The sequence below is a fragment of the Cyanistes caeruleus genome, unplaced genomic scaffold (assembly GCF_971803275.1).
Source record: "Cyanistes caeruleus unplaced genomic scaffold, bCyaCae1.hap1.1 HAP1_SCAFFOLD_140, whole genome shotgun sequence".
NCBI lineage: Eukaryota > Metazoa > Chordata > Aves > Passeriformes > Paridae > Cyanistes > Cyanistes caeruleus.
In genome coordinates, this window is record NW_028255934.1 from 263,985 (window position 1) to 277,021 (window position 13,037).

Sequence of the window (13,037 nt, forward strand, 5' to 3'; positions counted from 1 at the left end):
TCTCTGGGCAACCTGTTCCAGTGCCTCACCAGCCTCACCCTAAAGAATTTCTAACATTTCATCTAAATGTACTTTCTTTTGGTTTCAAGCCATTTCCCCTTATCCTATCACTACATGTCCTTTAAAAGTCTCTCCAGCTTTCTTGGAGCCCCCCTTTAAGGTGCTTTAAGGTTGCCCCAGAGCCTTCTGTTCTCCAGGCTGAACAAACCAAACTCTCTCAGCTTGTCATCGTAGGAGAGGTATTCCAGCCCTCTGATCCTATCCATGGTCTCCAGCAGTCCCATGGCCTCCTTCAGCTGCTTGAATCAATTCAGGGCTGAGCAAAATGTTAAGAATGTTATTCAGCTCATTGTCCAAGTACCTCTCAAACAGACAGGCTTGGAACCATCAATCATCTCTTTAGGAAGCCTGTTAGGAAGTGTTTGACCCATGTCTATTGATAAAAATGCTTGCTAAACCTCATCTAGCTCAGTTTGGAACCATTCCCATCTGTCTTATCACTGGATACCGGGGAGAAGAGATCAGCACCTTGCCTTCCTCAGGTGTTTGGAGAGAGCAAAGAGTTTGCTGCTCAGCCTCATTTCCCCCAGCTGCCAGCACTGCTGGGTAATTCCCCCTTTTGACCAATTAATGATGCTGTGTTTCATTTGCCCCAGCATGACGTTCCCTGGGGGCACACTGCTGACTCCTCTTTAGCCAACACCCCCAGATCCTTTTCTGTAGGGCTGCTCTCCCCCCACTTCTGTCCAAACCTATACTTGTGTCCAGCTTGACTTTTTTTCTTAGTGTTGACCTCTACAATTCTGCATCACCAGCAGACTCTGCTGATTATGTCCTCACATGCTTCTGCTAAATTTATTTGGCCCATCTCAGCTTTTATCCGTGTATCTACTTGTCCAAATCAGAGGATACATATGAAAATATTTCCCAGCCTTGTTTGTGCATTTCTCACGGTCAAGTACATCCATTGCTTTGAATTGAAGAAGTATTTCAATAGGTGAATGAAAACTATCAGCAATATACAAGGCAAGGTAGAAATGCAAATTAGAGGGAGAAGTTGGTTTTAAAGACACAAGCGATTAGGGCCAGTCACATCGGTTAGTTTTGATTGCAAGGCCACAACTTAGACCTAGTGCTTGGGATTTTCCACAGAAGCATTCAGTCTGGCTTTGATGACATTGAGTTATGAGGCATCTACTCTTTTCTTCATGTTTTGATTTACTGGCCATTCACTCCACATTAAAAAAAAAAAAATAAAAAAATAAAAAGTTTGATAAGTATATTCTCCTGAATTTTTGCATCTTTTGTACCCATAGTATTGTTTGCTGCTAGATGAAACAGTTATTTCATATCCTGTACTTTTACCTTGAGAAGGCAGTTAGAAACTATGATCAAATAACCCCTCAGTCCTCTTTTGGATAAGTACATTGATCTCTAAAAGATCTATTTAAAGAGTAAAACTGGTTGTCGTGGTTTTAAACCACTAACTAAGAAAATTATTTACTTCTTGCTGTGAGATATGGATTAGAATAAGAGTAAAACAGGCATACAACTTAAAAGGGAAAAAAAAGAAAGTTTATTGACAAACTACAATAATAAGAACACCAGAATAAACTTCCAGAAAAACTTTTCTATCTCTTATCTACCCACTATTCCCTTGTTCACATGACAACAGAGACAAAAACTCTGGAACTCTGATGGTTAAAACAGTCCCAATTCTTGCTAGTCTTTTTACTAATCTTTATAGAGAAACAGAAGTTTCTTCCTGTTAATTTATGGAGTTTCTCACAAGAAAACTATTTTTGTTATAGTTTTCTATTGCCCTAATGTTAGCTGTCCAGAGATGTTATTATTAGAGTTCACTCCTCTCATTCTCACATCACTCTGAGGTGTGTATGGGCCATGCGTCTAGAGATAGCATTTTTAAGGATAAGTTATTCAAAGGCAAAAAAAGAAAAAAAAGTCTTCTTCATCTGTTTCTGTGAGCTTCACCAGAAAACAGTTTTCTCATGGCCTCTCAAGGCTTTTAATCTCTCAGTACTTCACTATACTATAATTACTCTTTACTCAAATTTACACTTTGAACACTATTCCTCTCTAGATCCTATATCATGAATTAAAGGAGTTCTTTTCAGGACTTCATTGTTCATCTCTATAGTTTTAACAGGGAGATATTTCAGCTTAATTAAAGCATCTTCTTAATTCTCTACCTTCTTTGAAGCTCCTTTTCTTTCCTGTCACTGGTAGTTTATAAAGTCTCTTTTCATGTTGATCTCTCTCTCTCTCTCTCTCTGGATAAAAAGATTAATCCGCAAGTCTCATCTGGGTAATGAAAGAGTTAACATCTTGCCCAGGCTTTTGTAGATGGTTCGGAGATCTCTGCCGAACAGGAGCTGGAGCCGTCTGCGATGGGAAGTTCTTCATGGCTGCTCTGGAGCGTGTAGTCTCTGCTCTAACCTGCTGCAAGTCCAGGGCTTCCCTCTTTTTTCACTGGGCAGTTTCTAGTGAATGTAGTTACAGCAAAACCTGCAGCCGAGCCAGAGATCGGGCCCGGCTCGGCCCAGGCCTGAAGAAAACCTTCCCCAGGCCCCCCCATCTCCCGGCCTGGAGACGGGGCAGGCCCGGCCCCGTCCCCGCCCGGCCGCATGGCCTGGGCAGGGACGGGAGGCCTAGAGCTCCGCCACCTTCCACAGCCAGAAAACAAAGAGAGCCCAGAGAGCTCTGCTTTTACACTTTAAGGTAGGGTTCACAAGTTGATCCCACTTTTCAATGGCCTAAACTGCTGTCAATTCTCAGCAATAACCGATAATTGGTCAGGAGAAAAGACTCCAAGCACTTCCCAGCAACTCCAACTCCCTTAAAGGTAAAGTAACTCCATGACACTGGTGGGGGAGAGGGCAATGATCATTTTACTTGCATGCTCCTGTAATTACTGATGCCATGGGAAAGATATTTATTACAACAATATGTCTGGAACTGTACAACATACAGAGGAATGTGTGCTCTCCAAATTTACTTGGATTATCTCAAGGTTTTTCCTAAGACTGCATTTATCTTGCATTGCCTTGACTGTCAATGCATCATTGCTTTTATGTTCTTAGAGGAGCAAGAATGAAGACACTCTGAAATGGTATTAGAATTCCAACCGGGATTTCTTCCAGTGCTGTTCAGCATAAGTAATTGAAACCCAATATTGTATTTTTATATACTCTGGAGCATTTCTTCCAAGGAGCAAATTTCTACTCACTTACTGTTGTGTAGGTTATAAATGACATTGTGCATTTCTTCGGATCCATTCTTTTAGCCTGGGATTAAGATTTTCTGAGGTGGAACAAGCCCTTTGGAGTTGGGATTGAGCCCTTTTGGGGTCAAATGGAGCTGTTTTGCGTGGGATTGAGTTGTTCTGAGGTGACAGATGGATCCCTCCTGGCTTTTGGAGTGCAAAGAGATGGAGATGAGAAGCAAACTGTGGCCAAAGGAGAAGGATAAGCAGCCAGGTGTATTGCCAAGGTGGATCCCAGGGAATGTGCCCAAGGTGGCTCCTCCAGTGGGGGATGGAGCTGCAGCAGCGCACGAAGCTCTTCCCGCACTCGGGGCACTCGCAGGGCTTCCCTTCCGTTGGTGTCGGGTCAAGTGAGAGCTCTGTGAGAAGCTCTTCCCACACTGGGAACACTCGTGGGGCCTCTCCCCGCTGTGGATGCGCCGCTGCTTGACCAGGTTGCTGTTGTGCTTGAAGCCCTTCCCGCAGTCGGGGCAGCGGAAAGGCCTCTCATCCCTGTGAATCCGATAGTGCCGGAAGAGAATGGATCTGTTGGGAAACCTCTTCCCACACTGAGAACACTCGGAGATCCCTGTTCTGCTCTGGGAGCGCTCCTGGTGTTGATCCCAGTCCCTGTGCTGGCCTCACTCTCAGTCTCGGAGCAGTCCCGGGGCACTCCCGGAGCCGATTCCAGTCCCGGTGTCGATCTCAATGGCGCAGCGGTGCCGGTCCCGGTCTCAGTCCCGGTCCCGGAGCGGTGCCGCTCTCGGTGCCGGTGCCGGATTCAGTCCCAGTCTCAGGCCCGCTCTAGGCCTCAGTCTCGGTCTCGGTCTCCATCTGGGTCTCGCTCCCAGTCCCGGTGCCGCTCGAACCGAGCCCTTTTCGGGTGATTTCAGGTCCCTTTTGGGCGTTTCAGGCCACTTTGGCTGATGTTGGGGCCCTTTGGGTGATTTGAGGCAAAACCAGCGACTTTCAGGGTGGACCTTGCACCCATTTGGGAGATCCCAGGGTGATTTTAGGCCATTTGGAGTGGGTTTGACACCGCTTTGGGCATTTTTATGCCCTGGTGGTTGCACTTTGGACCCCTTGGGATGATTTTAACCCCATGTTGTGGTTTTAAACCAGTAACTAAAAAAATTACTTATTTCTTGTTGTGAGATATGGATTAGAACAAGAGCAAAACAGGCTTAAAACTTAAAGGGAATAAAGACAGTTTATTAACAAACTACAAGAATAAGAATACCAGAATAAACTTTCAAAAAACTCCTTTATCTTCTACATCTTAACTATTTCTCTGTACACATGACAACATAGAGACAAATAACTTTAGGACTTTGGTGGTTAAAAACAGTCTTAATTTTTGCTACAGTCTTTTCATCAGTCTTTGTAGAGAAACAGAAGTCTTTCTCTGTTAGCTTACGGAGTTTCTCACTAGAAAACTATTTTTCATCATAGTTTTCTATTTCTCTAGTGCCAGCTGCTCGGAAATCTGTCATTAGATCTTCTCCTCCCATTTCACATCTCTGAGGTGTGTATGGGTCACAGAGTTTAGGAATCTTATTTTTAAGGATAAGTTATTCAAAGGCAGAAGTCTTCTTCATCTGTCTCTGTGAGCTTTCCTGGAAAACAGTTTTCTCTTTGCCCCCAAAGCTTCCAAATCTTCACTCAACTCAATTCCAGCAACTCACAGTATCACAAGCACTCTCTCTCTCTTCTGCTCAAAAGTTACACTTTGAATATCTCATTCTTCTTAATACTCTTATCGTGAATTAAAGGAGTCTTTTTATACTATTATTGTCCATCTTCATAGCTTTAACAGAAAGATATTTCAGTTATAAAGCATTTCCTTATTCTCTCTTTCTTATACAAACTTAACTCTTTTCTTCACTGTTTTTGGTGGTTCTATGATGTCTCTTTTATGTTGATTGTTTCTCTCTCTGTTTTTCTGAGAAAAGGAGTAATCTGTATGTTTATCCAGGTAGTAAAAGAATTAAAAGCTTTAAGAAAACTGCAAGAGTTCGTGGTGTTAAGTTTCAGTCTAGTAACAAAAACTGAAAACCAAGCTCGGCTGACGAGCGCTGCTTCTCTTCCCCCTCCCTCCCCCCTCCACCGCGGCCTGGTCGGCCTGGAGAGGGGGGAGGAGGCCGAGACAGAATTTTGTTACTTCTTCAAACGCCGGAAACTAAAGAGGGCAAGAGAATTCTGTCTGTACTTCTTAAGGGGGTGTTTACAAGTTGAATTCACTTTTTAATGGTCAGATTTGCTGTCAATTCTTGGAAATGACCGATAATTGGTCAGGAGGAAAAACTCCCATCAGCCACCAGCAGCTTTAACTTCTTCTCTTTCTAAGCTGTCTTAAAGGTAAAGCTACCCCATGACACCCCATTTGGCTGATGTTAGGCCAAACCATGCGGATTTAGCGCGCAGTTTAGGTCCCTTGGGATGATTTTGCTTTTCTCCTTTCTTTATTGAAATTTCAGCAGTTTTAACATTTTTTTTCCCAGCTTTTTTATCAAAATCTTCATAAAAATTGCCCCAAATGTTCTCAAAATCCTCCAAAATTCCAGAAAAACTCCACAAAATTCCACAAAAATCCCACAAAACCTCCTGAAATTCCCACAAAATTCCAGAAAAATACCACCAAATTCACCAGACACAAAATCCTGAAAATTCCAGAAATATCTCACAAAATTATAGAAATATCCCACAAAAATCACTAAAGCATTTAAATATCCCACAAAATTCTCTAAAAAATTCACAAAATTCCACAAAACCACCAGAAATTACAGAAAAATCTGATGCAATTACACAAAATTCCACTAAATTCCAAAAATATCCCAAAAATCTACTCTAATTTGAAAAAACTCCAGAAATATTCCAGAAAAAAATCCAGTGAAACACCACAAAATTCTTCACGTTTTCTCAACATACACAAAATTCAAGAAAAATCCCAGGAAATTGCAGAAAAATACCAAAAAATTCCCTGAAATTTCTCAAACCCCAACCAAATTCCAGAAACATTTGATAAAATCTCCACAAATTCCCACAAAATTTAAGATAAAACCCACAAAATCCCCTAAATTTTTTCAAAACCCAACCAAATTCCTGCAACATCTCACAAAATCTCCACCAATTTCCACAAAATCCAGGAAAAATCCCTCACAATACTCCAACTCTCCTCCAAATCCCACAAAAAACCCACAAAATTCCGGAAACATCCCACAAAATCTCCTCAATATCAAAGAAAATTCTAGAGAAATTCCACAAAATTGCAGAAAAATGCCACAAAATTCCCTAAATCTTCTGGAAACAATACAAAATTCCAGAGACGTCCCACAAACTCTCCACCAATTTCCATATTATCTAAGAAAAATCCCTCAAAATTCTTCAAGTCTCCTTGAAATCCCACAAAATTCTGGAAAAGCCCCTCACAATTCCCTCAATCTTCTCAAATTTCTACCAAATTCCTGCAACATCTCACAAAATCTCCAACAATTTCCACAAGATCTAGGAAAAATCCCTCAAAATTCACTGAATTTCCTCAACATCCCACAAAATTCCAGAACCATCTCACAAAATCTCAACAAATTTCCACAGAATTCAAGAAAACTCCCACAAAATTCTTGAAAGCCCCTCAAAATTCCAGAAAAATCCCACACAATTCCCTAAATCTTCTCAAAACATTACAAAATTCCACAGACATCTCAAAAAATCTCAACAAATTTCCACAAAATCTACGAAAATTCCCTCAGAATTCTTCAGGTCTCCACCAAATCCCAAACTATTCTGGAAAAGCCCCACACAATTCCTTAAATTTTCTCAAAACCCAGCCAAATTCCTGCAACATCTCACAAAATCTCCAACAATTTCCAAAAAAAACTAAGAAAAATCCCCCAAAATTCTTCAAGTCTCCTCCAAATCCCACAAACTTCCCACACAATTCCAGAAAAATCCCACAAAATTCTCTAAATTTTCTCAAAACCCTACCAAATTCCTGCAAGATGTCACAAAATCGCCACCAATTTCCACAAAATCTAGGAAAAATCCCTCAAAATTCCTCAAGTCTCCTCCAAATCCCACAAAAATCCCACAAAATTCCAGAAACATCCCACAAAATCTCCTCAATATCACAGAAAATTCTAGAGAAAGTCCACAAAATTGCAGAAAAATGCCACAAAATTCCCTAAATCTTCTCCAAACATTACAAAATTCCAGAGACGTCTCACAAAATCTCCACCAATTTCCTCAAAATCTAGGAAAAATCCCTCAAAATTCTTCAAGTCTCCTCCAAATCCCACAAAATTCTGGAAAAGCCCCACACAATTCCCTAAATCTTCTCAAAACCCAACCAAATTCCTGCAACATCCCACAAAATCTACACGAATGTCCACAGAAATGCCAAAAAAACCCCCAAATTTCTTCAATATCCCACAAATTTCCAGAACCATCTCACAAAATCTCAACAAATTCCCACAAAATTCAAGAAAACTCCCACAAAATTCTTCAAGTCTCCTCAAAATCCCACAAACATCCCACAAAATCCCACAAAATCTCCTCAATATCCCACAAAATTCTACAGAAATTCCACAAAATTCCACGAAAATCCCACAAAATTCCATCCATCTTCTCAAAACCCAACCAGATTCCTGCAACATCTCACAAAATATCCACCAATTTCCAAAAAATCTAGGGAAAATCCCATAAATTCTTCAACTCCCCACCAAATCCCACAAAAATCCCACAAAATTCCAGAAACATCCCACAAAATCTCACTATCAAAGAAAATTATGGAAAAGCCCCACAGAATTACAGAAAAATGCCACAAACTTCCCTAAATCTTCTCAAAACATTACAAAATTCCAGAGACGTCCCACAAACTCTCCACCAATTTCCATATTATCTAAGAAAAATCCCTCAAAATTCTTCAAGTCTCCTCCAAATCCCACAAAATTCTGGAAAAGCCCCTCACAATTCCCTCAATCTTCTCAAATTTCTACCAAATTCCTGCAACATCGCACAAAATCTCCACGAATGTCCCCCAAATTCAAGAAAAATCCCTCAAAAATCATTAAATTTCCTCAATATCCCAGAAAATTCCAGAACCATCTCAAAAAATCTCCACACATTTCCACAAAATCTAAGAAAATTCCCTCAAAATTCTTCAAGTCTCCTCCAAATCCCACAAAATTCAAGAGAAATCCTCAAAATTCCAGGAAAACATTACAAAATTCCTTCAATCTTCTCAAAATCCTACCAAACTCCAGCCACATCCCACAAAATGTCCACAACTGTCCACAAAATTCAAGAAAAATCCCACTAAATTCTTCATGTGTCCTCAAAATCCCACAAGCATCCCACAAAATCCCACAAAATTGCAGAAAAATCTCACAAAATTCCCCAAATTTGCTCAAAACCCAACCATATTCCTGCAATATCCCACAAAATCTCCACAAATGTCCAGAAAATCTAAAAAAATTCCCCCATAATTCTTCAAGTCTCCTCAAAATCCCACAAACATCCCACAAAGTCCCACAAAATCTCCTCAATATCCCACAAAATTCTAGAGAAATTCCACAAAATTCCTGCAACATCTCACAAAATCTCCAACAATTTCCACAAAATCTAGGAAAAATCCCGCAAAATTCTTCAAGTCTCCTCCAAATCCCACAAAAATCCCACAAAATTCCAGAAACATCCCAAAAAATCTCCTCAATATCACAGAATATTCTAGAGAAATTCCACAAAATTGCAGAAAAATGCCACAAAATTCCCTAAATCTTCTCCAAACATTACAAAATTCCAGAGACGTCTCACAAAACCTCCACCAATTTTCACATTATCAAAGAAAAATCCCTCAAAATTCTGGAAAAGCCCCACACAATTCCCTAAATCTTCTCAAAACCCAACCAAATTCCTGTAACATCCCACAAAATGTCCACGAATGTCCACAAAATTCAAGAAAAGTCCCACAAAATTAACTAAATTTCCTCAATATCCCACAAAATTCTATAACCATCTCACAAAATATCAACAAATTTCCACAAAATTCAAGAAAACTCCCACAAAATTCTTGAAAGCCCCTCAAAATTCTGGAAAATCCTCACAAAATTCCCTAAATCTTCTCAAAGCATTACAAAATTCCAAAGACATCTCACAAAACCCCCACAAATTTCCACAAAATCTAGGAAAATTCCCTCAAAATTCTTCAAGTCTCCTACAAATTCCAAGAAATTCAAGAGAAATTCTCAAAATTCCAGGAAAATGTTACAAAATTCCTTCAATCTTCTCACAACCCTACAAAACTCCAGCAACATCCCACAAAATCTCCAACAATTTCCACAAAATCTAGGAAAAATCCCTCAAAATTCTTCAAGTCTCCTCAAAATTCCACAAACATCCCACAAACATCCCACAAAATCTCCTCAATATCCCACAAAATTCTAGAGAAATTCCACAAAATTCCAGAAAAATCCCACAAAATTCCATAAATCTTCTCAAAACACAACCAAATTCCTGCACCATCCCACAAAATCTTCACAAATGTCCACAAAATTCAAGAAAAATCCCTCAAAAATTACTAAATTTCCTCAATATCCCACAAAATTCCAGAACCATCTCACAAAATCTCCACAAATGTCCCACAAAATCTAAGAAAATTCCCTCAAAATTCTTCAAGTTTCCCCCAAATCTCACAAAATTCAAGAGAAATCCTCAAAATTCCAGGAAAATGCTACAGAATTCCTTGAATCTTCTCAAAACCTGACCAAACTTCAGCCACATCCCACAAAATGTCCACAAATTCCCACAAAATTCAAGAAAAATACCACAAAATTCTTCAAGTCTCCTCAAAATCCCACAAACATCCCACAAAATCTCCTCAATATCCCACAAAATTCTAGTGAAATTCCACAAAATTCCAGGAAAAATCCCACAAAATTCCCTCAATCTTCTCAAAACACAACCAAATTCCTGCACCATCTCACAAAATCTCCAACAATTTCCAGAAAAATCTAAGAAAAATCCCCAAAAATTCTTCATGTCTCGTACAAATCCCACAAAAATCCCACAAAATTCCAGAAACATCCCACAAAATCTCCTCAATATCGCAAAAAATTCTGGAAAAGCCCCACAAAATTGCAGAAAAATTCCACAAACTTCCCTAAATCTTCTCAAAACATTACAAAATTCCAGAGACGTCGCAAAAAAATCTCCACGAACTTCCACATTATCTAGGAAAAATCCCTGAAAATTCTTCAGGTCTCCTCCAAATCCCACAAAATTCTGGAAAAGCCCCACACAATTCCCTAAATCTTCTCAAAACCCTACCAAATAACTGCAACATCCCACAAAATCTACACAAATGTCCACAAAATTTAAGAAAAATCCCACAAAATTTATGATAAGCACCACAAATTTCCAGAGAAATCCCACAAAATTCCCTAAATCTTCTCAAAACCCAACCAAATTCCTGAAACATCGCACAAAATCTCCATCAATTCACAGAAAATCTAAGAAAATTCCCTCAAAATTCTTCAAGTTACCTCAAAATCCCAGAAAATCTCACAAAAATCCCTACCTTTTTTCAAATCCTTACCAAATTCCAGCAACATCCTACAAAATGTCCTCAAATATAAAAAAAATTCATGAAAAATCCCACAAAATTCCCTAAATCTCCTCAAAACCTTAACAAATTCCAGAAACATCCCACAAAATCTACACAAAGGTCCACAAAATTCCAGAAAAATCACACGAAATTCCCTAAATCTCCTCTATTTCCCACAAAATTCCATTAAAATCCCACAAAATTTCCTAAATTGTCTCAAAACTCAAAACATTTAGCAAATGTCCCAATTTCTCATCTCCTATTGAATATTTCGGTTTTGGAGGCAAATTAAATTTAGATACATTAACTTTTAAAGATATCAATGCCATTGTTCTTTGCACTTCTCAAGCAATCTGTCGAGCTGTCCAGTCTGCTTTTCCATTTTCTTCACAAATTTTGGAGTTTCCTGATTGGTGTCCTTTGCAGTGCATAATTGCTACTTGTTCAGGTTTTTGCATTGCTTTTATCAATTGCAGGACTGCATCTTGATGTTTAATGTGTGTACCTTGAGCAGACAGCAGTCTTCTTTCTTTCCACAGCACTCTGTGGACATGCACTACTCCAAAGCATACTCTGAGCCAGTCCAGATGTTTCCCCTTTTCCCTTTACTCAATTCTAGTGCTCTGCTTAAGGCAACCAGTTCTGCCCTCTGGGCAGATGCATTTGCTGATAATGCTTTTGCCTCCACCATTGCACTGACTGTTGTTACCGCATATCCAGCGTATCTGGTCCTGTTCTCCACCAAGCTGCTTCCATCTGTGAATAGCTCTCACTCTGCTTGCTCCTGTGGGATGTCTTTCAGGTCTTCTCTTGCCAAATAGGTGTCCTCTATTACTTCTACACAGTCATGCTCTAATGGGCCTTCTTCAGTTGTGGTACCCAGGAACAGAGCTGCATTCAAGAGGTCAGTTGTCTTTAGTGTGACATCATCCTGCTCAGTCAGGATTACCTGGAATTTCATCATCCTGCTTGGAGATAGACAATGGCCCCTCTTTTGTTCTAAAACAGTGCTCACCATGTGTGGCACAGAGACATCTATGTGTCTACCCATGGTGAGTTTCCTGGCTTCTTGTGGCAGCATCACGCTGGCTGCAACTGCCCGCAGGCATGAAGGCCATCCAGCACTCACCTTGTCAAGCTGTTTGGAAAAGCAGCCTACCGGCCTTTCCCAGCTTCCCAAACCTTGGCTCAGCACTCCTAGTGCTAGGTGTAGTCTTTCATGCACAAAGAGCTGGAAATCTTTGGACAAGTCTGGCAATCCGAACGCCGGAGCAGTTGTCAATGCCTCCTTCAGTTTGAGGAAGGCCTCCTTCTGTGCTCTGCCCCAGGTAAACGGCTGTGTCTTCTGGGCCTCATCCAGGGCTTTTGCAATTAGTCCATAGTCCATGATCCACAGGCAGCACCACCCTGTCATCCCAAGGAAGATTCACAGCTCATGCACGTTCTGGGGTTCTGGAATAGCACAAATAGCTTGAATACAATTAGTACCCAGCTTACATTGCCCGTGTGAGATTTCATATCCCAGGGAAATCACACTCTGCCAGGCAATTTGTGCCTTTTCTTTAGACTCCTTATATCCTCCCATTCCCAGCTGATTTCAAATTTCAATTGGTACCTTTATGCAGGTTGTTTTCTCTTCTGTAGCTATCAGTACACCATCAATATACTGTAACAGCAGGTATTGTTTTCTCAGTACTTGCCCGTTCTCGGTCCAAATCTCCAGCTCCTTCCCCAGCTGGAAAATAGGGTTGGACTGTTCTTGTGTCCTTGTGGGAGTCATGTTCAGGTGAGCTGAGTTTTCCTTCCATTTTCTGGATTTTCCCATTCAAAGGCAAACAGTTTCCTACTTTTTTTGTCAAGGGGTGTGCAGAAAAAGGCATCTTTTAAATCAAGTACAGTAAACTATTTATATTTCTCTTTCACGGATGTTAAAAATGTGTAAGGATTAGCTACCACTGGGTAAATATCTTTAGTTCTTCCATTTATCGCTCTCAAATCCTGTACTAGTCTGTACTCACCATTTGGTTTCTTCACTGGAGATATTGGTGCATTAAATTCGGATTCACATTCTTCTAAAATTTGCTACTTCAAAAACTTTTCAATAATCTTTACTATTCCTTGCCGTGCTTCTGCCTTTATAGGATACTGTTTAACCTGGAAGGATTTTTTTTGCTC

At 40.2% G+C, this 13,037-nt stretch overlaps 2 protein-coding genes across 2 annotated transcripts in view; one reads left to right on the plus strand and one right to left on the minus strand.

The window, feature by feature from the left end:
• Nucleotides 1-13,037, minus strand: part of LOC147645967 (maestro heat-like repeat-containing protein family member 7) — a 262,646-nt gene that overhangs the window by 237,995 nt on the left and 11,614 nt on the right. The gene's annotated exons all lie outside the window — the stretch shown is intronic.
• Nucleotides 1-13,037, plus strand: part of LOC147645970 (maestro heat-like repeat-containing protein family member 7) — a 277,303-nt gene that overhangs the window by 208,306 nt on the left and 55,960 nt on the right. The gene's annotated exons all lie outside the window — the stretch shown is intronic.